Genomic DNA, 24298 nt, shown 5'->3' on the forward strand with positions numbered 1-24298 from the left:
TCAAGATATGACATAATTGGAGATTACTTTAGGTCAGAATTTTTTTTAGTTGAATCAAGCCAAAAATGGTTGTTCATAGGAAGTCATTTTCTATTTCCTTATAGCTTTGTATTTGAAGTATTTGATTTTTTTAATTTTTTTTTTTTTAAATTATATTTTTTGTTCAGGTGTTCAGTACTTTTATTAAACTAACACAAGAGAGGCCAGATTTGCAAATGTTAATCAAGAATGTTAAACTTGATGACTATAAGATGAATTGCTAAGATGCAGTTTTCCAGAAATTTACTTTTTCAAGGTTTGACTGTTTGCATGTATTATATACAAGAAGATTTAAAAGCCACACAGAACAGAGCTGTTCTGGATGAAGTGTTTCTTGTTTTATTTGAGGTGACATCTGAAATCATGAGCTCATGGCTTATTTGAGTTCATCCGTTGGGGTGCTATGAGGAATCTCACATCCTCTGATGCACCATGACTATAGATAATCATCTACAATTATAACAAAGTCGCCATTTCCCACTTCTGTGGCAAAATATCCTACATAGGTGAATCAGCCTTTGCCATAAGTTTAGTACAATCTTTCACCACTTTACATCATTCACTGTGTCCTGTAAACCTTCCTTGTATCCTATCTATTATCTTTAGGATAGGTAAATAGTACCAGTCCTAAGGAAGGAATGCTGCTATTATATATGTACACAAATATTGCTGTTCTTTCTTTCTACTGTTACATTATAGCCTATTAAGAAAAATAAGTATGCAGAGTGAAGAGCTTGGGCTGAAAGCCAAATTCCATCAAGTAGCACCTGACAGTCCACTTAACCCTTTGCAAACTATGGAATTAATTGCCTAGAAAGAGACTGCTCAGAAAGACTAAGTTTTGTACAATTGAACCCTATAAGAATAATAAATAGAAAATAAGAATAAGCTGCTAAGCATCTAAATTAATGTAGTTTCATATCTAATCACCCAAATTCCATGTACAGCAACAAAAGAAAGATTTCTATAGGCACATGTTCAAACAGTTATGCTTCTTTTTCTAAAAGAGGAATCTGAAAGAGCTTTGTTATTGAAGAAGGGTAACCAGCTCAAACTTAAAAAATCAGTCTTTAAATAGCTAAAACTTGAAGAGGTAAATCCTACCCTAAAAAATATCCATGGGACTGATGCATTCACTGATGAACTGCAAGTTGATGGTACAATGAGGACAACATCAGATATAAAAAGTCTGTATATGTTTCAGAAGATCAGTAGATCTTCCCTGTTCAGTACCGTTATTTTTGGTGCATGAGGGCATGTAACATGCAAATGTGGTACGGATACACTGAATCAAAATTTTTAAAGGAACATGGCTTCTGCTCTGTTCTCTAAATTAGCATCTGTGATTCAGCTGCATAATCTGTTTTTCTGGATAGAACTGAAGGCTCTTCCTACTACCTCCATTGTAGTTTTCGTGGAGCAGAGCCATTTAACGTGGGCTGTGCTTCTTTTCCAAGGGTTGGGCCCAAAGCCTTTGACAAATTTTGCATTTGCAATTGATTTGCTCCCTTCTGAGCTTGAGAATAAAAAGCAACGGATGTCTCAGAATCAGACTTTTCATGATGAAATAATAAGAACTGGATGAACTGGAAGCTATTCTCAACATCCTAAAAATGCTCATTAATTTAGACTTTCTGTTTGATTTTTTATTTGTTTTTTCTTTTAATGAACTTAACATCTCTCCCACACAATACAGAGAAGTAATTTTTTATTTTTTATTTTTTTTTTAATGGAAAAAATACCCTCTTTTCACTTAAACTCCAGCTGCTTTTTCGGAATCATGGTCTAGCAAATATGTTCTTTATTTTGGAAACAAAACTGGAATGAATTTCAGTCTCAGTATTTCACAGACTTCTGCAATAAAACAAACAAAAACTCTAATGTCCCATGCAACAGTTGTGAAATTAAGTCCCCATGGCACTTTTAGGAAGAATAGGTGAGTTAGTTCCAGTGTGGTTTTGGCAATTATGTATTCTCTGGTTTGAACTGTTATTACATTCAGTTATAAAAAATACTTTTCTTCACTTTCTTTAAAGTGCTGTGCCATGCTTCTGCTTGCTACTGAACTATTGCTGCCAATGCCAGACGAGCAGGGAATAAATTAGATGAGCAAAACATTATGAACTGTGCAGACTGCTCAAAGAAAGTCAGAACTTATCAATTTATTTTAGTTGATTCCTACTTTGCTTGCATATTATATTTATAATCAAATTATAAGGACTTTATTATGAGGTTCACCTGCTGGTTATGAGTTAAGAATAAAATTTTGACTTAACCTTAGCATTTTTATCTGATTATCTAAAGTAGTTCTTTAAAAATTAGAAGTTTTAAAGAAATGACTTTACGTAACTGAGCAGCCTGTCTCCCCCCAAAAAATACAAATCCATCTGGTTCTGTCAGAGGCTGAAATGAATATCTTACATCCTAACCTAATCCTAACCTAAATTACTTTGGTTGCTCCAAAAGTAATGTGTCCTATTTATTTCTGTGGAAACAACAAAAGACACAAAAAACACAATAACACAATATTATAAGAAAAACTCTCAGCTACTAAACACTGTTGTTCAACAGTCACCACCATTAGCTATGCATTTTTTCCAGCAGTTAGCAGGAAAAAGTAGAAATAAAAAATGCGCAACCTGTATGACACGCTCGTAAAAATCTGCACCAGTGGAGGTGCCCCACTGTCACTGGCACCACAGCTGAAATATACCATCCACCACCTCACTGTGCTCACATCCACTGTCTGTTCTCCATACATGTTCAGCAATCACGGATGAATGTCAAGAGGTGCCATTTTTTCTGCACATTCCACTTACAGAGCTTTGCTTCATCCATACTTCTATATCAGGCACCATTTTTGTCAGACTGTCCTTTGCTGCCATTTGTCACACAGTAACAAAATCTAACAGAATAGTGGTAAGAAGTTCAACCTCTACTACTATACAACCAACATGCACCTCTGACATTGTAAACAAACATAATGAAATCGGAGGCATTGCTTTCAGTGAGGTCCTCATAGTTAGTATCAGATATGAATGAAAGTTTTGGAAGATGTATTCTGGAATACTGATTCTGACATTGTAATGGATCTGTAGATCGGATATTTTAAGTTGAAGAGGGTACTTGGAAAAACAGAAGAACAATAAAAGGTCATTCCTTTCCAAAATAAACAAAACTGAGCCAAATTTTTGTTGGTTTTGTTTTGTTTTGTTTTCTATTGAAAGTACAGATTGTGTGCTCCGGTGGTGCAGGTGGTAGGTGCCGCCTTGCAACACCGGGGCCTGGGTGTTCGAATCCCCCTGTGGCGCAAGTGGTAGAAGTGCCGCTCTGCAGCACAGAGGCTCGAATCCTGGGGGTTGGACTCGATGATCTCTGAGGTCCCTTCCAACCCACACGAGACTATTACTATTACTATTATTACTATTACAGAGGTATAGCTCAAACTAAACCAAAGATATTTCTTTTACTATTCTACAGAATATTTAATTTTCTTCCCTGTTAAACTGATTTCAATACCTAATGAAATGATGTTTAATTTTCTTTCTGTATCTCTCAGTTTGCTTGAACAATAAGAAAAATGTATTATATTTAGAAAGATACATTATAGGTTAATCTGGCTAAAAAGTCAACTGAGTGGAAAGCGTGTCTGGGCCAAATCCTTTCAGCAAATACTGTGACCAGCACCATAGATGAAGTGGTAAACTCTGCTGGAAGACACACATTGCAGATGTCCTTCTACATTCCTTTTAAGGCCACAGACTACAGAGAATTTGTTAATATGTGACTGCAATCATTTTTTATATTTAAAATATTTATACTTTTATTTTATTGAAGCTTAATCTTCTGTTAGGACACAAGGACATTTTTATATGTCTCCATTTTCACAGTGTTGTGTACACAAACTAGGCCTTCAGGGCAAGTTTTATTGTGCCAGTGTAACATATGTTCCCAATAGGTAAGTGACACATGAAAGAAAAGGAATGTGATTTAATGCTTCAATTTTATTGCTTGCAATTTAACATATGGTGGTGAAGAAGATACAATCAATAAAGCTACATGAATGTGAAAACATACAATAAAAGATATCTCAGAAGGAAGGTCTGATTTAAAGATTTATTGTATCTAGTCAAATAATTCAACACAAAAATGGTATTTACTGTCTTGGTCTCATTCTTTATTAGTAAGTTCTGGATAGTGACTTTGTAAATTCTGTCCAAAAATACTTTGCAGTTTTTACACTTCATCCATTTCCACTGCACTTGCATAAAGAAATCATGCAAAAAAAAAAATTTCTAATCCACGTTTATTTATTGATTTTCCTGATCTTCTTATCTACCTTTTTTTTTTTTTTTTTTTTTTTTAAATCTTCTATATTTCCTGCACGCTATCCAATAATTCCTTCATCAGGTTTGGCCAAATAATGTCCAAGAAATTGACAAGTCTTATGAAAAATAGTAAAATGAAATAAAATAAAATAAAATAAAATAAAATAAAATAAAATAAAATAAAATAAAATAAAATAAAATAAAATAAAATAAAATAAAATAAAATAAAATTTGAGATACATTTTTGTCAAAATTAATTTATCAAAATAAGAATTAACACTTAAAAATAGTTCACAGTGCTTTGAGAAAAGCAAATTTTCATGACTGGGCAAAAAAAAATATCTCATTTTACTAAAAAAAGAAAAAAGTAGTTCTGAAAAATACCTTTTTTCTAATTAAATTTTATTTATTAGGGATTTTTGGAAGCAAAAGTTTACTTCTTTGGACTTTAAATATTAGAAACAAAATTTGAATTCCAGGAAAATTAGCTCAATGACTTTGAATTTTATAACTCCTTATATGCATCAGCATAGCAAAGAACTAAAACTGTACACTCAAGGACAAAAAATATCTTGGGAAATTATTAAATCTCTGAAGTTCACAGTGTTTTTATTCATTAAGAGGAAGAAAGAAAAATCTTGAATGGGTCTTCTTACACTTATAGAGAATTCTGTTTCTGAAAGGAATAGGTTCTTTCCAGGAGCAGTTTACCACTATTTACATTAATGGAACACAAGAAGTTGAATCTACTTTAATATTCCATGTGATTAATTTGGTTATAGTGATTGCTTTAATTGAATATAAACTTCACAGGCAAATACTAGGATAGGATAATTTTTAATACAGCTTATAAATTCATTCTGATATGAAGTAAAACTTCATATCAGTTTTACTTCATAGAAGAAGAGAGATTTTCAGGCTCATTTCCAATTTTATTCATCTTATTAATCTTATTTTAAAATATAATAATTTTTAAAATACTCATGAATATTTGGCATGTATGTGACCTTCCTGTGTTCAATTTATGGAGGACATACCCAGATATTTCAGTTAGCAAATTATAGAGACCCCAGGATAAGTATATATCATACAGGAGACTACCATGTTGGCAGTTAGATTTGCCAGGTTGAGGCCAGCCTCAGGAGCTGCCTCCAGTCTAACATAGGACTTTCCTCTGTGAATATTCCCAACTCTGTTCCAATCATCTAGAAACTGCTAATTTTCAATATAAATATCAGGCAAAACATTACCTAAACTGTACCTAGATCACTTTATGGTGTTGGGATATATGGAAAGTTTTTTACAAAGTAAACTTACACTATTCCATTCCTTCATTCATCATAGAAACTGATTCTTATGCATATACGATCCCAGTTCCTTGAGACACTGTAGAATCTGAATCCATGCAGGCTTTCCATTACGATCCCTGATTGCCTGTATATGCTTCTTCTATGTTTGTGTTGAACACATGGTACCTATTTGCTTTGTTGTCACATTTTATGGATTCTGAAGCTCCTTAGGATATGGCTTGTAATAAAAGTTCTATTTAAGAGATTATTGTAATTTTATAAGCATATATATATTTGAAGAGAGTAAAGACACTTGCTAGATGTCATCTACATTCGTCTGTGCCTTTCCTGTAATTATGACATGAAGGATTGTCCAAAACATTTGTAAAGCCTGTGGGAGAACGGTAAAACTGTCAGGAATTTCCATGAGGTTCCTATTGCAATGTACCACTTCCTTTCTGTCTTTGGGTTGAGCTGACACAAAGGCTGCCAGATTCATTCATCCTCTTGTATCTTCTTTCCTTCTTCATTTACCTTTACCTTGGTGAAATATGAAATATGTTTGGTACCAAGAGACAGATAGTCATTGTAGTCACATACACCTCCTATAAACTGATGCAGCTGGAAAACTAGACCCATAAAACTGTAGTGTGTGGGTGCCATATGGGAGAAAAGATTCCATAATCTGTGAAGCATTTGATCCCCATTTAAATTGTCAATATATATCTTCTGTGCTTACCACTTTTTTTTTTTTCTTTTTTTTTTTTATTTCCCCTACTCATGCTTTAGGCAAAGACCAGAGCAAAACTTTAATCAAATAAAACTAATATATTTTAAAATATAAAGCATCCACAAGATTTCTGTGTAAATCCTATCTGACAAGCTTACAAGTTTTCTTCCATGACATACACTCTCTAACCAGCTAAATTATCCAGCTATTTCTAAAATAAGTCCAACGTTGTAACTGCCTAACACTGAAAAGAATGTTGCACTTGAGAACTTAAAAAGAACATTTTTTCCTTACACTGATACGATTAAAGCAATGCTATTGCATATTTGTGATCAGAAAACAATCTTTTTCTGTATCTCTTAGCCTTAAATATATTGGGAAATCTTTCAGTAGGTCATTGTACTTACTTCTATATGTCTTTGAACAGTCCTTTCCAAAAAAAATTATGAGTTTTACTAAAAACCTAACTCATCTTCACATGCTGGCACCCTGAAAGAGCAAATTTAAAGGAGGGGCTATTTCATTACAAACATCTGCACATGGCTGGTCATATAAGATATATGGAGGAAACGGCTAAAAACCAAAGGCCTCAACAATTAAGTCACCAGCCCCAGAATGCTGACTACCCAATAGTTGCTGTGAGAGTGCCCAGGCTGTCCAACCAAAAACCACCTTTACTATTCACCCAGTGTGACCAAAGCCACAACTATTGGAAACAGCTCTACATAAATTCTTTTCAATACCCTCCCTTTTCCACAGTCCTTGCCAGCCTTCTACACAGTAGGAACCCTGGAAACAAGCTCCAAACCCTCTCCTTCCTGACACATCCATGATGAACAGCTGCAACTCCTTAGGCACTGAATGCAGCTGCCTTAAGCTGTGCTATTGAAATAATCCAAAAAGACAGCAAAAATGGAAATACATTATAGAGTATATGGTTAGCGGTCTTCGTGCATCAACTAGATGGGTGGCTTCCAAGTCGTATTGCTGAGGCTGCTGGAAATCATGCGAGAAATACAAGTCTGGTTCTTTTTTTCAGTGTTTTAGTTCTGGAGTTATTTCTGGGTAAGGAGAAAGTGAAGGAGAGCAAACAAGATTCTAATGTTCCCTTTTTTTTTCTTTTTGGTTAAACTCTTAAAGATGTCATTACTGATCTTGTACTGCTTTCAAGGGGAGTCAGTACATATCCAAGTGACCAGTTTGTGGTCATGGTTATACTGGTTCACAGTGCTTTGATGATCTCTGAAGTTCAGATACAGAAAGCAGAAGATCTTTATCATGGTTTTCTATTTGAGCTAATTAATAGCCAGTTTAGAAGTTGGTTATATTAGACTGAGAAGACCATTTTATATACTTGGTTTGTATTGATTCTAGCACCTGAGGTAGCTCAACGAGGACTTTGCACTGTAATGTTGAAATATCCTGAAACATATCATGTTATGATTTGATTTACTGGTTAAGAAGAGCTTGAATTTAGGTAACAAAACTATCTTTCATTCAGTCTTCATTCAGCTCAGTACTTCACATCATATTTGGGCAGGCTTAAGCTTACATGCTGTTTCATGAAACTCCAAGTTGGCTGGATGCTTCCTGTGAGGCCTACAGCAATTCATACCACCAACACTGCAAGGAAATAAAAGACAACTGTGTGAATTTAAATAAATAAATAAATAAATAAATGGGTAAAAGTTATTTGCAAAAAACAGTGCCCCACAGTGTTCTATTCATTGTAGAATATCATCCATCTGGGAAACCTTTGCATGATTATTGCTTGAAAACATTCTTCTTATCTGATCAAGTGTTTCTTAGGAATTTCTTCATAGACTGGAATCGTGAGACTGTTTCAGAAAGACATGTTTCTGCCTAGTTCTGAGAACTACAGTTCCACTCCAGATAAAATGCTTGGCTCTAAGCAAGCTGGCAGCTCCTTTATTAACATATGTGAATGGTATCATGTCTTCAACAATTAATCAAGGGCTTAAACAATTTTGGTTTGTGTTCCTTTTGTATTGCTCTGAAGCCGGCAGAAGTTTTCAGTATATTTTCTACAGCTTATTTTACACTTTCCTTTGTTCCTGGCAGCAGCTTCTGACTCCTGTAGTTCCAGTTTCCTCCTGAAAATCATGATGTATAAAATAGCACCCTGTATATGGTTAATTTGCTCTTCACTTGCCTAGTTCTAAGAAAACCTTATAACTTATTCTTTAGCAAGCTCAAGTGAGAATGGAACAGCTGCCTACCAACTTTAAATTGGCAGTGGAAAGAAAAAAAAACATCTAGTGCTATTTCTTGAGGGTGTAGGTACTGCCACAGTGTTTCTTCCCAAGAAACTGACACTGGGAAATAAGAGAGAACAGACATATATATATATATAGACAGATTTCATAAGAGAAGTAGAAGGGGACTACATTTGAGTTACTGGTATATATTGATATATATTGTATGTTTATTGACATATACTGTTAAATTTGGGCAAATCAATGAAGCAAATTAAAATAGACAGAAAGAAATTCAAGTAATCAGGCTTTCTTTAGGGAAAAAAAAATAAGTAAAAAAAAAGAAATAAAAAGAAAAACAAAAACTTTGAGGTTCATTGATGTGTACATGTGCAGTGACATTTTTAAAATGTGCAGTGACTTTTTAAGAATACACATGCACTGTGAATATGAGAGAACCGTTTAAATTTATCAGGGGGTACTGTGAACCAGTGCTTCAGTCTGGTAGTGAAAGCTGGATTTAGACATAGGCTCATATACTTCATTAAGAAACTTGTAATTCTGCTTGTTAAGCTGAAGGCAAGTAAAAAATGTATTTGCTGTGTCTGGGTTGCAGTATGAAAGCTTGGGATTCATGATTAGCTATGCATCTGTCTTTGATAGGAGACAGCAAGCAATAACTTGTTCTCACCATATGTAACACCTTCCAGATGAGTAACTCACAGTGGTCTGTAAAATCAGGGTATCTTCATATCACTTTAAAAGGATATTTATTTCCTGAGATATATTATTGTCCTATTTTACAGCTAAAAAAGAAACTGAAGAAAAGTCAATCTTTTCAGCCATTAGTTCCCTAAATATATTCTTGCTTGCATGACTTCAGGTTCATTGTAGCACCTGTCAGAGTATTATCCAAGTATTACCATAGTATCCTCCTATGGTAACTCAAGCTGTTGGATGTATTTCATCTAGACACCTGTAATTAGTTCCTAAATAAGCAGAATTCAAGTCATCTGCTGTTGTTCATCATTAAGCAATCAGGACGCAATTTAAAGTACCTACATTTACATTTCAAAATCTTCTGATAGAAATGTAAGTGAAACAGGAAAATTCTGGGAGTGTCTCAAAAATCTGAGCCTGCAATCAACAAGTTTTTTGTTTTGTTTTGTTTTTTGTGTGTGTGTGTGTGTGTTTGTTTGTTTGTTTGAAAGAAAGTATGCAACAGCGTGTAGAAAAGGGTGGAGTATTAAGAATGTTTTCAAGCTCTGTAAGAACAAAGAATGGGTACTTACTGCTGGTACTAGACAATGGAAGTTAAGTTGCTGATACAGATAATCATACCCAACAGCTTCCCATCACTTCTTCACTTTCCAATAGTCAATAAAGAAGAAGCAGATTTTTGAGATTCCAGGATGTAGTCTTGTATATTGCTGTAAGCCAATTCTGTATACGTTTTATTGATGAAATCCCATGAATGCTTTCACAAATTGATGTATTTTGGTGCCCTTGATAAAAAATATCTATTGTTCTCATAATTAACATCAGTGGCTAAACTTTTCTAATCCACCTGAGTTATCATAATAATGTGTTGCTGCTGAACCTTATATTTGTTTGTTTTACTTTCTGCATGTTTTTTGTTGTTATTGTTTTTATTTTCTTTGTTCTTGATGGGCACTTGGTTGGCTTCCTTGTGGATTTTTTTTTATTGTTTTGTTTCTTTTTAATATTTTGTTTTGTTTTATAGATAGATATATAAAGCATATATTTTAATCTTTTTCATGAAACTTTAGAAATGCTGATCAGAAGGAAATTCTGGGTGTGTCTAGTCTAGCTTCCTGCCCAAAATAGGACTGTTAACAACACTGAATTAATCATTAGGCTTATTTTTCACCTGCAAGTTTCATCTAAGCCTGGCAAGCTGCAATTTATGTTGTATGCCCCTTTATTTGCTATCTGCTACCAACAAGAAGTGATTGGGTCTACTGTCGCTGTAACTCCCATCATCTATTTTTACTGTTGTTGAATCTGGCACTGCGGCTGTAATGTGGATGAGCCTTTTTGTTACTGAGTTTGGTACCATCACAGTATTTTAAATAAAATATCCACACCGCATTGGTACACACAGTTTTATATATGATGTAATGTTGTAATGAATCTAGATTTGCATAATACAATATAGGTTGTTTTGAAAATATTGAAAGTAATTGTAATTCTAGCCTGAAGTGATCATTTCCTCTTGCTTATGCTGATGTCAAAAACTATACATCTTCATTCATATTCATATCAAAAGTGGAAACTACATACACATGTAAATACACATTTATATACAAGCATTTGTTCATTCTATATGCAATTCAGACATTACAAAGTTTAACATATGTTATTCAGGAAACAATTACAAAATGATAACCATATATCTATCTTTTTGTTTGTTTGTTTGTTTTTCTTTCTCTTTTTTCTTTTTCTTTTTTTCTTTTTTAACTTTTCTGACAAGGCTTCATAGATGATGCTCATGGAAACATGCAACTATTTTTGACTATAGCAGAAATCATTTTCCTCTGGGCAAACAGAGTTTTCTGACTAGAGATGGACATCAGCCATGGAGATCAGATCCAAATAAGGATTTGAATATATTGAAACTTCCACTTACTATGTGTTGGATCCAGGATTTTAATTTGACCCATTAGAGAGATAGGAACTGTTTATGAAATACATGTAGTGATCCATCTGGATGTTATTTGCATCTGTGATTTAGTTAAGGGTCTCATTTACATTTTATATTTGAATTCAAGAAACTCTTTAAAGCACTCAACTAAGAATCATTTCAATGAATAAATCAATGCACCAGAATAATCTAAAAAGTTAGACTGCTTCAGTTTGAATTCCTTCAGGAATTTGCTTGAAGACAGGGAAGAAAGAATTATAGAATCACAGAATGGGTTGGTTTAGAAAGGAACTTAAAGATCATCTAGTTTCAACCCCCCAGCTAAGGGTTGCCACTCACCACATAAGCTGTCCAAGGGCCCATGTAGCCTGGCCTTAAATGCCTCCAGGGATGAGGCATCCACAACCTGTGGCCTGTGCAGATGCCTCATCACACTTAGTAAAAAAAATTATTCCTAATATCTAATCTAAATCTCCTCTCGTTTAATTTAAAACCATTCATTATTGTCCTGTCACTATCTGACCATGTAAAAAATCATTCTCTCGCCTGTTCATAAGCTTCCTTCAAGTACTAGAAGGGCACACTGAGATCTCCCCAGAGCTGAACAAGCCCTTCTTCTTCAACCTTTCTTCGTAAAGAGAGGTACTCCAGCTCTCTGTTCACTCTGAATCCTCCTCTGGGCTCTCTGCAACAGATCAATGACTTTCTTATGATTGGAGCACTACTTCAGACAGGGTCTTACAAGAACACTGTAGGTAGCAGTGCAGTTGTTGTAGAAGCCTTCTGATAATAATAAAAGGTAGTTATCTACAGAAGTAGTTTGAGGTGAACTGAGTGACATCTAGATCTGTTCATCGGATGTTAGAGTTTCTCTGGAAGACAAGGATATCTGTGTTAGGCTATGTTGAAAGTTAGGTGCTCTGTTATATGAAACTTGATCTTAGTTTCGTATGGGTCCAATGCATGAAGAGTAGGCTAGTCTGGACTGGAAATTGAATTAATTCTTTCATGTAGTATCAGCGTATTAAGAAGAAATAAATGTTCATTATTTTATTGCAGAATTTTTCTTTTTTTTCTGGAAAACAAACAAACAAATAAACAACAACAACAAAACAGTAAATTATTTTGTATGGCTTGTAAAATGTTCTGCTTAGAACTGGAAGAACAGAGTCTCAAGATTTCTTTTACTGTGTCAGAAAGTCTGAAGGTTTAAAGACTTCATGAGAAGCTCTAAAATCTTTTCTGAAGGAGCTTGCATGTTAGCCATGCAGTGTCTTCCTCTATATCAAATGATTATTACATATTCTAGGGGGTGTGTGAGTGCTGAGTGAAAGCTGGATCAATATTCTCAGCTTGCAGATCTGGCATAGCCCTACTGTAGTGACCCAGCTCCAAGAAGGACCCTGGAGAAACTGAACATGAACATACGTTTAAGGAGTGCCTGGCTGAGAGTAGGTGTTTAACCACACCCATCTTCCATATTTTAACACCTAAAACTGAAAACGCTCAACAACAAAAAGAATGGACTATAGTATTCAAAGCTTCAGTAAATCTTTAGATTCCCTCGGGTTTATTTCCAGCTGACAGACCAACAAACTCTTACTAGCCTTTGAGCTAAAGCAATAATAACAGCACTTACACAACAGGTGGTTGTTAGGTAGCCATGCTTGCTTCTTCCATTATACTTAAAATTTTTCACGGACAAACAGCTCTTTGCATTGCAGTTAGCTGCATTCAGTAATAATTGCCCAATCTCAATATGTAAAGATAGCTGTGGCTCACAGACAGCTGCTGTTAGGCTCTTGAGTGACCACTTGCTGTAGGCTTTATTGTTCTTCTAAGGCTCCATGACTCAAAACACCTCAGCTAAATTGAGATTTTTTTTCTTTTTCTCCTTAAAGATTCCAGTTCACTTTTTTGTTTGTTTGTTTGTTTGTTTTTGTTTTGTTTTGTTTTGAGGGAGTGAGTGAAATTATTCTGTTTAGCTGTGTATTTTTCAGCATAGGCAGAGAAGGAAGGACAGCACATAAATGAAGGCTGCATCAGATACACGCTCATTGCCAGAGCTTGAGAGTAAGGATTATTCAGTTTTAGTACGGCTTCTTGAACAAAACATTGTCCCATACGTGGCTTTTTGGGAAGATGTGAAGAACTCCAGTAAAGCACATAAACATCTGTGGCATTCAGTGGGTGAAATGTGCCTCTTGGTTAAATTCTCCTGATCTATGCTAAGCTTTGATTTCAGACTTGAACAGTTTCCACAGAAGATTGAGAGACTATTTTCTCTACCATCATTATTTTGGGAAGCCTCAGCCCCAGATGAAATGACATTAGAATCTGAAAGATAGTTCTAAAAATTCAGAGTAACAGATTGCTCAACTCACTTGCAATAGTGAAGCTCACAATAAAGAGGTTGTTTTGTGCAGTGTTTGCATTGCTAGACAATTTGCCAGTGGCTTTGCAGCCACAGAAATAATTTAACCTGAAAAATACATTCATTGGCATAAAGAAGGTTGGAAAACATTTATTGTTTACTATGTGTCAGCACATAGACCTATATTATACCTAATTTTAATATTCAATTTCTGGTGAATGGGGAAAGAAGTTGATTAGGCATGTTAGTGAGATACAGTAGAAATACCGGTTCTTCCTGTGTTTCAACCAATAGCAGGTTTCAGTAGGGAAAGGTGAATTAAGTCAATCAGCTGTTTACTTTCTGATTCCTTCAGGAGATAATAAAGAGCTGCTGTGTGTTAGGAAGCTGGAGACTTTGGTATTCAAACAGTATCAGCATAAAGAGCAGCTGGGCCAAGAACCAGACATTATAGCTTGTTCCTTTATTTTTAAATTACCTCTTTTCTTTGACAACTGCATCGTTACACCCAGAAAAGCAGCGATTATATCCAGAACCAAAATAGGTCCCTCATAGCATGAAAATGTTGTGACATCATAGTCCTTGGTTAAAGAAATTATAATGATGGCAGAGATTAAAGCCACAGTGTAAGACAGGCAAGGGAAGAGAAGAGCCTCAGAGGAGAGCTTCTTGCTCAAAAAGAAGCATAAAGCCTTTTTTTTTTTTTTTTTTTTTTTTGTGGAAGAATTATTAAAAGGTAAGTCTCCTTTCTTTTATAATGCTTCTTTACATAGGGATGTTTTTGCAAACATTTTTCAGTTGATACAGATTTAAAACCATTCATGGGTAAGGTAGAAAAGAGGAAATAATGAGAAACAAATTCAGTGGAAAAAACAAGTGTTGATGGTATGAGTAGGCAATGAAGTAAATTTATGAACTGATTTGATCATAGATGTTAGCACCTCCTTTCCTTCTAGTATGAGTCAGGGTGAGCATAAACATCACAGTTATGTAGAATAATGTGTAAATAAATAAATAAATAAACTGCTCTGATTATTTATTTATTTATTTATTTTTAACAAGCAAGGTTTTTGTTTGTTTGTTTTTTAATTGTTTTGGTATTATAAGTAAAAAGTGGTTGAAACTGTTTTCCAACTACCATTCAGAGTAAAGGAAGATTTATATACACTAAGGTCAGCATGTAACGTGTCAGTAAATTTGTCACTGAAATGTTATTCAAGTAGTTTAGATATTAAGATACTACTGTTAGAAACTATACTGTACCTGTACAAAATCAGTTCTTGATTCTGGGACTGACGCTGCAAACACTCTCATTTATCAAACTAGAAGCAGTCTAACATTTTCAGTTTCTGTGGAGTGGAAAACCAAAACAAGAAAACAGCCTTGTGATGGTGATATTTTTCATGTGGTTTTCTGAAATATTCCTTAAACATTTCACATCTAAAATTAACATGATATGAATGTTATTTTAATGTTGTATTAGTTATTCATTTTGCTTTTCATATCTGAGTAAATTGATTGGTAAAACACATACCAGTGAGTACTGATCATTTTGCTATCAGTTTGTCAGGTAAATTTTTAGTTCTCTTTGTTTCAGCCAGGTGTTCACTCATTTGTTCCATAATAACAGTCTTATTTTTCTGTAATTTTATTGGACTTAGCAGATAACTAAGAGAATCTGAATTCCAAAGCAGAGTCAAAATTTATTTTCTACTCGTGACTAATGTCAAAACTGAATTCTATCCAATGGAAATATTGAGAGAGTAACCTCATGTTAATCTCTTTTTGATGCCAGCTATGTATATCTGTAATAGCTGAGGTCAGATCACTATCCCTGATGTACATAACCTCCTTCCACTGAGTCTTCTTTGGTAAGCAACTGTAGCTAGGAAGAACCCCACATACAGTTCAGGCCAGCCTGGTACAGTGAAGTTAAAAACATTATACAAGCCCTGTGATTTAAAAGCCCTTGACTCATGGCTGCAGGAATTCAGTGGGGCTTAATAATTAAATTGGTGGATGTTTGTTTTCAAACTACTTGTATATTGTAAGGTTTTTCTTATCAACCAGCTTTCAAAATGTAAAAAATATATAGGGATGAGGGTAGCAGAATGTACAACCAAAAATGTTTAGATACTATCTTAAGCTGTGTGAGAACTTCTCCCAAACCACGTTCTTAGAAAGAGAACAAGCAGACGCAGCTATGACTAGATTTTTCTGTATGAGAGCATAAAACTGCATGATGTAAATATTATTTTTATTGTACAGATGTGCTGTAACAGAGAAAAATGCATGCAGTATTACATTTTCTCTAGTACAAAAATGAAAAAAAAAAAAAAGTTACTATAAAAAAGTCTAATCCTTAGCCTGTGTTGTACAAACCTAAAGCAATGTTAATCAACCTTGATGCGTGACTAAGGCACACATCTGTCTATATGATTTATGATGGAACACAATCAGAGAATAAACTCTGATAAAAAAAAATACTGTTCCCTGTAAGATGATATTCTGATCTATGATGAAGCATAGCACTTTTAATTTTCGTATTTTCTTTTCCAATAAACTTTTTAAGAGCTAGACATCTACCTGACTTGATTTCTTAGTAGTAATTACAGAAATCCTTATAAGTCACTCTTTTGCAAAGGCTTGGAGTTTTTATTGATGTCAGAAAAATGGTTTAATTTGCCTTATTTCTAACTAGGGAACAGCAGTCTTCCTTAAAAATAACATAAAATTTAGAATATGAATTGAACATTTAATAAAGTTTTAAAAGAAATTCTATACAACAGATTAATGCATGAAATAGAGCTAGCTGTATTTGTAGTTTGTTACTCTCTAATGCTTTTTCATCTTTAACAATAAATTTCTAATGTTTAGTTAGTTAGAACTGCAACTTCATGCCAATTTCATAAAATTTCTTATTAAAATATCAAGTTAGTCAAGACATATAGTGATGACATCATGGACAGTATCACTACTCCTTGGAAACCATGTAATTAAACAAGCAGCAAGTGCTGAAAAATTGCCATGAGATCACTTTCCATAAAACAAGTATAGGTTGTGTTCACAGCTTCTACGTAAGACTTCAGTTTTACATCCAAATGATGTGTTTATGAGCATAGTAACACCTGAATCTCTTGAAATGTTTGCACAGAAGTCTGTCACAAGATTTCCACTGATTTCAAGTTTATATCACGAAGGTATTCATTACTTGAGTTGTTCAACTGGTCTGGATCTTTATTATTGACTACGTTTCAATAAGAGTTAATCATGTGGCTGAAACATGTTTTATTGATCAGCAATTAGCATTTCTGTAATGCAAGGATGGCAGAGTATGGTAGCAGAATATTTCACTGAATTAAAAAAAAAAAAAAAAAAAGCCAACTACTTTAAGTTCTTCAATGAGTGTGATCCTTGTCCCCGTTGTTGGTCTTTGTTTACACTGTTGTAATGAATGACTTTTGAAGGTATACCTCACCAAGTAAAGTTATGCTACTAATGATGGCTGGACCTGCCAAACTAGCTGGTGAGGATTATTACATAAGAGACTCCTGTAAAATTGCTGAATCCCTGCCTTGGGGAGGAAGCAAACTGTGCTTACGTACTTGTCACATTTAATGACCTTTTCAGAAGGAAATTACATGTCCTGTGATATCTATCTGCAGGAAAACTGACTTAATAAAGAAAAGAAAGGTCTTGCAACAGTGAAAACAGAGTAGTCTATTAGTAATTTTACAGTCATGCCAAAATTATGCAGTGACATTTATGTCTGTTCAGATGAAACTGTAGGAAGTTTAAGAGTAGGAGGCATGGGACGTGGATTCATTCATTGCTTTTGCTACAAGTCAAATAACTCAGCATTACATTATGTTAATCTACAGTTTTATCTGCTACTGCATCTCTGTCATTCATCCTGGAAGATTTATCATCGGGTAGTCAGAATTATCATAAGCAATTTGCATACAGAAGAACTGTAGCTACTCCATGCAATTTTAGTTTGAAGGCATAAAACAAAGGAGATCAAAACAGAATACTTAATATGATAAATAATTTGTCTAATAATGGGATAAAACAAATGTTCAAAGATTTAAATGGAGCTTTTTGAAGATACCAGGTCAGAAACTACTGTCAATACTGTTGAAATCTGTATTATGCACTAATAGAAGTTTTTTACTAATTTTCTTCTTCCAATTTTCATTATTTGCTGGGATATTCAAACAGAATGAAGTGAGTACTTGGAAGACAAAACAACTGTGTTACTAATGGCACTATTTCTCTCTCAGATATGAGAAAACTTAATCTTTCCATCTTAAAACCTACTAAAATTGATTCATATATATACAGGAAAGATATAATTCAAACAACAACTTAAGGACAACAGAAAGTATAAGGCAAAGAGTTTAAAAAATATGGATCAGACAAAGGACAACAGATATTGCAAAGTACTAAAATGATCAGATCTAAGTCTCGTCTCCTGTTAATGCCAGATTTAGTATTAAATATATTAGAGACCTCTGCTCAAGGATAAAAGAAACTTCCAAAGCCTATTACAGTCAATTTAGTCTTTGCTGATAGAAGAATCTCAGTTATTCACCACTATCACTGTAGTCTTGCTTCAGACAGTACAGGGAGAAAAACTTTTTATCATTATGTTTACTCTGGAGTGGTTTTGGGAAACTTCTAGTATTTCCCCATAGCAGCATGAAGAGGATAAAATAAAGGCCTCATCGGACTCAAACACAGTACCTTGCTCTCAGACCGTCAGTCCACACAGGCAGCCATTGCCTACCTTTTATTTGAATTCAACAAGAATGTACAAATCTGTTGGATATTTTTTTTTTTTTTTTTTAATTCTCATATAAACCACCCATTAGGCTTTGCCTTTACTTTTATGAAGATGTTTTTAATTGTGAATAATGTGTTTGCCCTTATATATACCAGACAGTAAAGGCTTTTGTTAGTAAGGCCAGTTCTGAAAATGCCTGTGTTCATTTTCACCAATAATTTCAAAGACAATGAAATGTCTCTTCATCTCTTTCCCTGCCGGTGGTGTTCCAAAATTTTATGCACACACACACAGAGTAATCAGTTTAATATAGCTTCTGAGAATGTTAGTGACAACTGGAGACAATTTAATCCTATTTATGAGAATTGAATGTACTTTATCCAAACACAAGCAGAAGCTTTGCCTGCCTGTTAGTCTAATTTTGAAAAAAAATGCATTTTCACAAATGCTACTTTGGAAATGATTTAGGTAATAAAAAAGATATTTACAATAGCTTATACCATTTATCCACTAAAAGGATATTGTTCTTGCAGATTGTATCTCTCATAAAATTATGATGTCTGGGATAACATTTATATCTGTTGAACACAAAAATACATTTGACATAGTATTTAAATCCTGCTTCCACCTATCTCAAGGCTTTGTGACAACTTGGGACTACTTTCTTATGGAAATATTGGTGTTTAATGTCAGTATCAAATATCTTTCTGAAAATGTATTCATTCAGATATCTAGCTTTGTATAGTTGATGAAATGTTGTGATAGGAATCCAGTAAGACAGAGTTTTGGGATGAACCTGTCTAAGCCTTTTCTTAGAACAATGATTAAAAAAAAAATAATTATTTCCAAGATAGAGTTTTGTTAGAACAGTACCTCATTACCCAGACCAGAGCAAGCCCAGAGATATTCAGTGAAGGAAATAAGAATATTTGAAATCTTCTCTCCACCCACTGTGTCTTTTAGATTAAGTTCCTTTTCCCAGTCAGTACTGGGAATTCAAGGTTAACTGGATCTACAGCCTTTTTCATTGCTTTCTGTCTTTGCACTCTGCTCTTGTCAAGAGTGTTTGCCCAAGCCACAAACAGATAAGTCTTCCTTCTCTCACCTCCCCCCTATCATCTCAGAAAGCCACTCCCAGCTGATGGCATGTCTATGGACATCCTTACCTCAAGGAGATATAAGTCCTCCTTGCAGAGTGTTTTCTGTCCTCTTAAGCTTAGCAGTTCACACAGTGTGCACTCACAGGATCTCTTCTTACCTTATCTCTATGACTTTTTTTTTTAATCATGTATTTTATGTGACATACAATGATCATGGAGTATTAAAAATAAATATAAAAATAAAAAAGCTTTAAATATGGATGCATGAATTGTTAAGTCTGAATATGTTTCAAGTCTGTGCAGGACCAATTAATATCCCCCCAGCCCCTGACACTAACATTTCATTTGTAGAATTTTTGTTCGTAGAACTTTAGAACTTTATACAGACAAGTGAACATAGGAAAGTATATGTGAAGTATCTGCTTAATTTAAGATTTCTATGTTGCTACAAAAGGTCATTGTTCAAGATTTTATTTCTAAATAGGAATTTGAAGTAAATGCAGTCGTATCCATAAACAGTCCCTTTCTTCTCCCTTCTTTCCATTTTTCTTGTAAGAAATAATAAAATAAGCAGATTTTCCTACCATATTTAGTTAGTTTGTTTGTTTTTAATGTTTTTTTCATAGGACACTTAACAAAGTGGTACCATTCAATAGCAGTTTTCCAGGGTGCAAGTAGGTAATGCTGGAATCAGCTGCCGTTTTCAATTATCAGAGCCAGCTGGAAAAGGGTTAAATGGTACCTATAAAGGACTGAGAAATCTCAACTGTAAGAAAACAGAAGGAGGTAGTTTGGCTTCTGTGACTGGCTCTGAGGTAACAGAAGTAGTCTACAAGAACAAGCAATGAGAAACCTATGAGTAAGAAAAGTTAGCATATATGTGCACGTGGGTAGGTTTTTGGTTGGTTGGTCAGATGGTCTTCAAGTCACGCTAAATCATAAAACATTTGTATGCAGAAAATATTTTTAAAAGTACACGTATCTTCTTGCTTAGGGACATAGACCAGCAAAAATATTTTAAATCAGTGGTCATTATATATGTGAGTGCAAAGATTTGGAATGGGCTTCATATGCAAAAGAAAAAAAGCTTATGCACCTGCAGTAGGAATTTCAGAAGAGATTAATAACGCTGGGTGCTTAAACTTCTGATGCCCCTCTTGAGAATCTTAAAGCCTTTAACTTATTTGTTTTTCCCCTCTTTTTCTGGTTTATTTGCTCTGATGCTAGAGAGTTAGCTTACAATAATAATAATAAAATAAAATATTTCATATTGATTAATTTAATGTATGTTTTTATAGCCTAGAAATCAGTTCTGAATCTTTTCCACATCTAATGCTAAAAAGCTTAATCTCTTTAACACGATTTTAATTAGAACCTTTGTGACAGATGCTGAATGCTGTTCTGTCCAAATGACAAAACTGCAGAAATACAGCTGTTGCTGTATCTCTGGTAAGTGCTGATAGACATTTAACAGAAATATAATAACAACAATGTTTTAATATCACTTCTTTTCTTATTAAGAAGAAGATGGTTTCTTCAGCTGTTGAGCATTATCACCAATGGTTAATGATATGCATAAACATTACAGGAAATAGATCTAGTGTTTAGATCTAATATTCAAAACTCAATTTTATTAATTTAATTTACTATCCAGAGTTTACTGATCTAGCAGAATCTTCACAGGGATTGTGCAATAATTTCTAACTCATTGGAACCCTAAACCTCTTTGATATACTTAGAACACTTTGTTATCTTTCCAAATAATTTATTAGGATTAAAAAAACATAGAATCTGTATTTCTTATTAATTTCATCTCTGCTTTTATTATGTTTTATGTCAGCTTTTGCAGACCCAGCTTGATTAGTGTCAGTAGGTTTGTACTGAGTTTGGGTCTTGCTTCCTTTGAAGTGATGAAAATGCTTTCCAATTACTTCCCTGAGCTTTGTTCAGATTTTCATGAGAGTGTCCTTAATTACTTAAATTGTGCATGGTGGCTTCTGTTTAACAGGTGATGTGGGTGAGTTCGTGACACTGGTTTCTTCCACTAAATGGGGTTTTGTCCAACATCTCATTAAGACTAAATGCTAGTAAGCTAGACTGTGTTCTAGCAAATGTTTTGTAATATCTTTCTATAAAAAAAGAAACCTTCAATCTCATTTACCTCTTTCTTATTTCAAAAAATGACTTAGCACAGTTCAGCCTGTGTCAATTACATTTACAAGGACTGAACACTTCAATAGAATTGTAAGTCGTGATTCAAATACAGAAACTCATTTATTTTCCCTAGCTGTACTCATAAGTAACAAGCAAGACATAGCATAATTTTATGTGAGTATGTTACTAACTGATTTACCAAGGACTGTTAGGTATGGTGCAAGAACATATAGAAACATGAAATGTATCCTCTAAATCTGTAGGATCTCTTAGCATCTGCCATAAGAAATTTAACAGTGTTAAATACATGTGTTCCAAACAGAGATCTTCAATTTAAGAAGTTTGGTAAAATGAAACAAGTGCAGACCAAACTGGTTTTAGTTCCATTTGGACTCCATCTTTCAAGGATGAATTCCATACAGAGAGTAGTAGAAAGGCTGTATGTAGCTTTTTCTCTTTCCCTCTCCAGTCCCTTCACTCTTTAGCAACCCTTGATGCAGAATGTTTTCAAGGTCCTGGAAGGTCCATTTAGGTTCTCCTTAATGAGCCATATAAAGACTTAACTAGTTTTCTAGCAACTTTTCAGAAAAAGAAAATTGGGAGGAAAACAAGCAAAAAGAGTGTGGTAGATGGAGAAGGGCAAATTCACACAGTCTGGAGTTAGTGTAGGAAAGTGAATTTTCTTGGTTTATCCAGTGAAGGAAGTGAGGCTCTTCTGGTGTTGAAGATTGACTTTTGGTGCTCTGAGCTACATTAGCTTGAACTTGACTTTCTAATTAATGTTCCTTGGCTGTAGTTAGCCTTTGTGAATGCCCACTTCTGCATCTGAGTAGACCTGTGAGGCCAAAATGTGTAGTTCTTCTGTTTAGCTGCTAGGCATAGGCAACCTGATATCTGTGTTACAGCACTCTAGCTAATGTCAGATCAGGTTCCTTGCAGTGTGCTTTTACTTGCTGTTTTTTACCATTTTTTTTTACCATATGCAATATTCCACACCAGTATGTTGCTCATAACACACATCCCCTCTCCAATTAGCCATTCCTGCCCCCTTACCCCCATTCCTATGTAAGATTAACTAAGTGGGCCAAAGGAAAACTATGCTATAATGTTTCAAAAATTAAAACTAATTTGGTTCAATGTCTTGTGGCTAGAATAGCCTTTATGAAGAGAGGTAACTTCAATCCAATAAAACTGATGCATGTGGAGGGCCATTTTGTTTCTTCTATTAATGAGACAACCTTAACAAACTGCAGTTGCAAACCAAGATGACTTTGTTTCATTACAGCAAAAAGACTGATATTTTATACATGAGCAATACAACTGTGTTTCATCATAAGCCTCCTGCCTTGCACTTTCCCAAATCGTACTGAATTTAGAATGTTCATTGTTATATAGTCAAGGCTTTGAATACCTTAAAGCTATGCTCTGGTATTTGAATATGCTCTCATTTATTTTTAAATTGTGTAGGCAAATATTTATGTTTTATCTGTAAATGAATTATATTTTTCAAATTTAAAATTAATTTCCTTTAGGGTTATCAAAGGAAACATCAACCAAAGTGGATAAATTTACTTTGACATTTAAAGACTTCTTGTGTGTGAGGTAAGCTATATATATATTTTTTTTTAATATGTACATTTTTTTAATTTTTTTTTTTTTTAAACATAATTAAATTGTGTGCAATCTGTGATGAAATTTAGGCACAGGATTTCGCTGTTACTGTTGATTAACTTGCTATCAAAATGTAGCTGATTTGATGGAGACTATTTTTGAAGGCATAGGTGCAACCTGTGATGTGCTCTACAGTTCTGACCCTGTTCATAACCTGATAATATTGTGCTTGTTGAGGTCAGGCCTGGCAGATCAGGATTGCCTTTGCATATGTTGTTTTTCTCTGGAGAATTTCAATTGGTGGGCATGTCATTGTCCCTCCTTCCTGCAAGTTATGTGAAATTGTGATACTCCTCCCTCAGGGTCAGGATATGGCCAGACTACAGATGTGTGACAGAGCAGTAAGACAGCTCTGGATTATAACTGCAGTCACAGTGAAAATGCTGTTTTCGTGCCTGGTAGGTTTTCTGTTCAGAGGAAGCAAATATTTTCAAGAGTTTGCTCTAGATAGTTAAGCTTTTCAATGGGTGTTTGCACATCTGAAATAGTTCCAGGTATAAAAACTCAGATACAGCACCAGTGATTAATGTGAGAAACAAAAATTTTGATGGTGGAAACTTCAAATGGGAAAGAATTTTAATATACTCACAAAACCTGGGAATACCCAGAGACTTATTACTGAGTGCCTCTGGAATTTTTAATGTTCCCATTTTTTGAGGAATGATGGCCAATTATGTGGTAATATCTACTTGTATAAATTTTGAAGTACTTGTAATCACTATTCATGAAGGTTTTTCTCACAAAAGTAGGATCTGATTACTGGCTTTCTTTAGATACTCTGAAACATTTTCTAGAGCAGCCTCTTTTACCTATTTGCAGTGCACTCACCATGCAAATGAAACCTTAAGGTAGATTATATGCATACTTGTTTGGAGTTGCAGTCTTCTGTAAATGCTTTAATGAAAAGACTGAAGCACTTCAGCTCCTTTCTTTGGGATTTTTTTTC

General features: G+C 34.4%; 1 protein-coding gene across 2 annotated transcripts in view; it reads left to right on the top strand.

The window, feature by feature from the left end:
• The window catches only part of SEMA3A (semaphorin 3A), a 316274-nt gene that overhangs the window by 52763 nt on the left and 239213 nt on the right, over nt 1–24298 (top strand). For both annotated transcript variants that reach the window (XM_015876098.3, XM_085552395.1), the window contains exon 2: nt 23214–23283. The gene's annotated coding sequence lies outside the window, so the exon portion shown is untranslated. The remainder of the gene's footprint in view (nt 1–23213; nt 23284–24298) is intronic.

The sequence above is a fragment of the Coturnix japonica genome, chromosome 1 (genome assembly GCF_054131305.1).
Source record: "Coturnix japonica strain WE chromosome 1, WE-NBRP24, whole genome shotgun sequence".
In the NCBI taxonomy this organism is placed as follows: Eukaryota; Metazoa; Chordata; class Aves; order Galliformes; family Phasianidae; genus Coturnix; species Coturnix japonica.